General features: G+C 32.5%; 1 protein-coding gene across 2 annotated transcripts in view; it reads left to right on the top strand.

Moving 5' to 3' along the window:
* Positions 1–319: 319 nt before the first annotated feature.
* Positions 320–6,000, top strand: part of LOC143237657 (uncharacterized) — a 46,123-nt gene continuing 40,442 nt past the window's right edge. For both annotated transcript variants that reach the window (XM_076477150.1, XM_076477151.1), the window contains exon 1: positions 320–690. The gene's annotated coding sequence lies outside the window, so the exon portion shown is untranslated. The remainder of the gene's footprint in view (positions 691–6,000) is intronic.

Below are 6,000 nucleotides of genomic sequence, written 5' to 3'. Positions count from 1 at the left end.
TTACACAATATGTTAAACACGTCCCTAGACTAACTTGTCACCGTCGCAACAAAGAGTCGTATTTGATAAACAATTATTTTTAAGTTAGGATTCTTTATTATGTCGCCCGAGAACACAAAATTTAAAATGATAGAGGTTTCCCAAGTTCTGTGCTTTTGTTGTCAAGAGTATGTAATATGTATATATTTATTATATGTTTTTTTATTATTATTAAACCTGATTTATTTGATTAAGAAATACGTGATATCTGTACATGAATATTTGTTTTTGGAACCGTGCCAAAAAGCACCGATTGTTTCCTACTTCCAACTGTCTCGAAGCACGTGCGTGGAAGTGGTGGGAAATAAACAACCAAATTCACCATTTCAAGTTGTTAATTTTACCATTTAAAATGAACCAATCGTAAAACACAACAAACACGAATCTCTTGCGATGATCAACAATCTCTTTTATCAACGCCCAAATCAAAAACAGTCCAGCCACGAATCACTTGCTTTTTGCTGCACGTGACATATTTCGCAGGGTAAACGTGGCGTAACATCACTCACATGCTGAACAGATCGTTTCTACACGGTGAAACAAAACTGTACTCGATCGTTGCTAACACTATTTTATAACAAGAGTATGAAAATGAGAAACTGGCTAAGGCGAAAGCTCGTAAAAAAACGTTTTTACTTTTAGTCTTAACAAGTAAGTACATTTTCTGTTTATATTCCACTTTTAGGGTTACTATAAAAGTAAGAATTTTATTTTAAAAGAAAAAATAACAATTTCCATTGAATTAATTACCGTATTCACTTTTATTTTAACAGTTAGACGTAAAGTGAAGTCTGCTATTTAATATTGTTTTAATCTATTGTTCTATAGAAGTTCCAAGATGAAATAAAATTTTTGCCGTATTTTTGGTAGTTGCTTTAACAACTGTTATGTATTAACTGTAAAAGCTTTCTTCATGTATTTATTTCAGTATACAGTACAAAATGTGAATTACATAGGGACTTGCATACAAATTTAGTTCATGTAATGAGTTTCTCGTTCATCTCATCATTACGTTGATTACACAGACATCTGTTTTGTACTTCCGCAACAAGATTTAAACCTGATTCCAACTAAAATAGTCACCGACTAACCTACTTGTATATTTTACCTTCATCTGATATTCGTATTTGCTCCTACAGCTCTCAGACTGCCGACGGTCTTTCTAATATAAGGCGACTGTCGCTTATCATGAACCACTCCTTTATGCATTGTCATGTTTTAATAACAAGAATCGTTAACTGAGTTTGTAGCGATAGCTGCTCTCTAATTAACGCAGTCTTCTCAATCCGTTAATAACATAACACATGAACACAGCTTTTTCGGTTTTCTTGAGTAATATCTATATCATTTGTAGAATCGACAGGAAGTACATTTTTTTTGCGACAACTTAAAATCTAAGATGTTAATATAAAAAAGGATTCGCCCATTCCAAACATCAATTTTCGACTATTATGGCTTTCCAGTTATTGCTAAGTAGTTTATAAGACAGTATTGTTTAAAACTTTTACTTACATATCTCAAGATACTAACTGATATTTATATTTTAGTGCATATATATATAGCATGCACTGGTGAAAATACTTGATTTAGTGATATTAATTGAAATATTGGACTTGTATGATATTAATTCCGATACTTAGTTTGTATGGTAATAATTTGAATACTCAGTCAGTGTGGTAATAGCTCCAATATCTGTTCTATTGGCAGTTTGAATACTTTGTGTGTACAGTTCCTGGTTTATATGATTTTAGTTCTCATACATACCTGGTCTGTGTGGTGTAGTTTGAATATCTAGGTTGTATATTAATGGTTTAGATACCTTATGTGCATGGTGATACTTCAGGCACCTGGTCTGAATGGTGCTCTATGGTGGTGGTTGAGATATCTGATCTTTATGTGATGGTTCAGACACTTGGGTTATAGGATGATGGTTTAGATACCTGGACTATATGGTGTTATTTCAAATACATGGAGGCTATGCTGATAGTTTAGATACCTGGTGTGTATCGTAGTAGTTCATATATCTTTTTTACATCATAATAGTAATAATATCTATTATTAGTTGATAACATTTTAGTTGTGTAATTATATAGTAACAGGTCTGATACTTGTTTAATACTTTATTAGATAAAACATACTGGTTTAGGGATGCATATTGTATTAATTTAGAAATACAGTGGTATTATACTTAAGCATTAGATGAACTTGTTCATAAGTTATTGCTGCTTTTGTTTTCATCAACAAGTGTTTTTTTTTTCAAATTTTGAAAAACATAAAAAGTAAGATAATGCAATCATTTGAGTTGTCAAACACTACCTTACAGCGTGTGTGTGTGTGTTATACCAAAGCCACATCTGTTATGTTCATCGAGAGGAATCGATTCCCTGATTTTGACTTTGTAAGTTCCTAGATTTATCCCTGCCCATTAGGGAATCGTATCTTACTACCAGTTGTCAGTGAGTTAACCATTCACTTCATTTGGTAAGACACTTATCTGGCGAGCGGTAAGTCCAGGATTTGATTCCTATCACAGTAAAGCACCAATAACTAAAGTCATCATAAGAAATGTCGCCAGGTTTAACATATAGAAGTGCAATAAGTGTGAACTTTTGTGGATAAAAATCGTTATTTTGTTACACTAGGGTCGCTTTGTTTGTTTGTAGAGCAAAGCCCTTTCGGACTATCTGCTGTGCCCACTACGGAGAATTGAGTCATGGATGTTAGCGTTGTAAGTCTTTAAACTTACCGCTGTCCCACTAGTAGACTATTGGAGTCGGAAAACATAGACTCTAAAGGACTCCATGACTGAAATGCACACTTTCTTCAGTTTTCAGGAGTTTTATGAACTTAATATCAGTTCTGTCCAAAACACAATTATTATTACTTCTTATCTGTATAAGTTAAGATAATTAAAAGCGGAATTTATTACAATTTGTAGTTTTCACAAAAATGGTAACTAATGGGTATTTCAGTGTTATATTACGTTTCGAATCGTATTACTTTGTATTTAAATATTATGCATTAGATATCTATATCGCTTTTTATATCACTTTACGATATGTTTGTAAAAGTTTACAACTTCATACTTCAAATAAATGTTACAGGCCATAACTGAAATGATAGGGAGTAAAATCTTCTCTGGCTGCTGGTTAGGTATTTGTTTGAATAAGTCAACAATAATGTTATGTAATAAAATCTTCTCTGGCTGCTGGTTAGTTATTTGTTTGTCAATGTTAAGTCTGGTTAGGTATTTGTTTGAATAAGTCAACACAGTTATTTGTTTGAATAAGTCACACACACATATCGTTTTTATAAAGTAGTGTTTCTCAAAAACAAACAAATAAAATGAAACACACACACACACATAACTGATCATATTGATTTGTAAGTCTTAATAGTTTTCATCGAACTTCCATTTTAGTGGACCACGACAGATTAAGAAGGCAGTGTGCTTGGCTTTAATATCAAAACGGTTAAGTAATGCTGTCACTGTTAACCTTCAGTTATTGTAGGTCAGATAAGTTCATGTGTGAGTATCTACATAACGTGATCAGTTTTGGGCGGTAATCATAATACATAACAAGAAATATCTTCTGATAAAACTAATCGAAAACAATAAGTGCAGTTGTGTTTGTGAAACACATATGACCTCATTTTGACCTTGATTTTATCCTATAACCTTCAAAAAAGTGACGTACATATACATAAAGGTCTGAATCACCAAGTTTTTTTGCGAGATGCTATTTTTATTGTAAAATTAATTATTCCTTTCAACTACGAGAGAGTCTTATTCGAAATTTTTCACTACGTATACTAACACTAAACAGCGTATAACGGTTCAATTAAATGTAGTGTTCTATTTTACCCTAACTACAACCTCGTTAAAGCAGTGTGTTTGAATATAAGAAACATAAATACGTCATATTGCATCAACATCTCAGTCTTTCTGAAATTTTGACAAACAAATTAACTCTACTTTATATAGCGATTAGAAAATATTAAAAATTACATCTTTGAACAAGGGTGTGTTTGTAAGAACGTGTTATATTACACAACACAGACATTCAAAAAATTGACAAAATGCCTGGTGCAAAAATAATGACATTTCTTAATTCAATAAAAGCCTAATGGATGTATGAGAGATTAAACTGTTGCACTAACAGCGCTATCTCACATCCTGTGTCTAGGGGCTAACGTGACTGAGAAAGTGTGTGGTTTTTTACATATCCAGCTTCTGAAAGGACTCTTGAGACAAATGAACAGTCTTCTGGAGATCGCCATGTTCAGCACCCATTAGACATGCCGCCGTCTGGCTAATCTTCTCACGAGATTCTGGCTTCAAATTATAGGGGAGGGTGAAATATCTTGAGTATTGTAGTTTGTTCTTCTGAAGTTTTTATGAATGGTTGGAAAGTCGTTGAAACGTTTGTGTCGGACCTGTTTTCATGATTAAATCCTACAAACCGAATAGAAAATTTGATCACGGTATTCATAAATACTGTTTCATATATATATATATAGATATTCATGTGTGTTCGTTGATGTATAAGTTAACGAAATTCAAGTACTAGAAGTGCGTTGTGTAATGATCCTAAGATGACATATGAACATCATTAACTTGTGTAATGGGCTCTGCTTGGACTCATTAGACGTATTCACTTACTCGTATTACTACATTGACCTACTGATACAGTTTCTTATAATAGACTTTTTGTTAAATTATAGTCTGTAGTACTGTAAAATTGTAATTACAAACGATAATACTCTGGCACTAGAACTATGGTCTGTTACATGTAAGTTTAAACAGTAGCTTACTCATGTATTCATGTTATATTATTGATAGAGTTAGACACTGATTTAAAGACAGATGTTTGTTTGTTAGCTTTAATTTTAAGTAACTAAGGTTTTTAAGCTATGTAAAACACAACACTTTTAAAAAAGTATACCCAAGTATATATAATAACGCGAGGTCTGGTGCATAGGTATTTTGTTGAAGACTAAAGGTGTAAAAGGTGTTTTTCATCGAAAATTTTCTGCAGAGTTATAACACAACGGGCTTAATCGTGACAACTTGTGCATAAGTCCGAAGTAAAAGTTCGAATATACTAGGGAGAAGCTTCAAAAGTCCAAAATCTACAATGCGTGAGTAGGAATACAGTTGTTTTTTTCAGCAAATGACAAATCAAAATTTTAAAACAGTTAATATATGGCACCTGACGTCATTTGGCTATAATTTCAAAGTAAGCTAAGTGCAGAAAATATAACGAAGATTCATTTAAATTTTAACAGTTTCTTTAAATTTCTGTGTTTAGATGAATAATCCAACATTGCTTTTGCGTTTAGAAGAAAAAATTGAGCACAAACTATGACCTTTTGTTTCACAAGCCTTATGTGTTTTGTACGCGAAATTATATGATTAAGTCTAACATAACTTATACGTAATGACTAAAACTTTATCAAACATTTGTTCTTATACAAAATAAAAAAATTGTTTGTCTTTTTATCCACAAACTACTCCATGGTTTTTAGACGAATTTCTATGACATCCAATGACAGGATACACTGGATAAAAAAGCATGTCGTAAGGTATTTATTACTCGGCCTCATTACTCACGTTCCTTGCTTACAATATAATTATTTTTGCTCAGCTAATGACTCCATAACGTTGGACCAGTGTTTATTCCTAAAATGTTTTATTTTGAGTTTTTCTTGGAAATGTTTGAGTTCTTCATTAAAGTTGTCACACATCACGGTTTCGGAAGGAAACATGGCCACCAAGCATAAGTCTGAGAAATTGTTTATTATTCACAGACATACATTCTGAACTAATGTGTAACATAATATTCAAAAACAAACTGATACGCAAGTTGGAAAAAGAACTGAAGAACCGAACCCCATAAAACAACGACAGGGTTCAAAATTAAGCAGTATATTAACATGTTTATCTACATTGACGCTGCC

The sequence above is a fragment of the Tachypleus tridentatus genome, chromosome 13, assembly GCF_004210375.1.
Source record: "Tachypleus tridentatus isolate NWPU-2018 chromosome 13, ASM421037v1, whole genome shotgun sequence".
Classification (NCBI taxonomy): domain Eukaryota; kingdom Metazoa; phylum Arthropoda; class Merostomata; order Xiphosura; family Limulidae; genus Tachypleus; species Tachypleus tridentatus.
The sequence above is the reverse complement of the archived record's forward strand: the minus strand, read 5'-3'. Positions and strand labels throughout refer to the sequence as shown.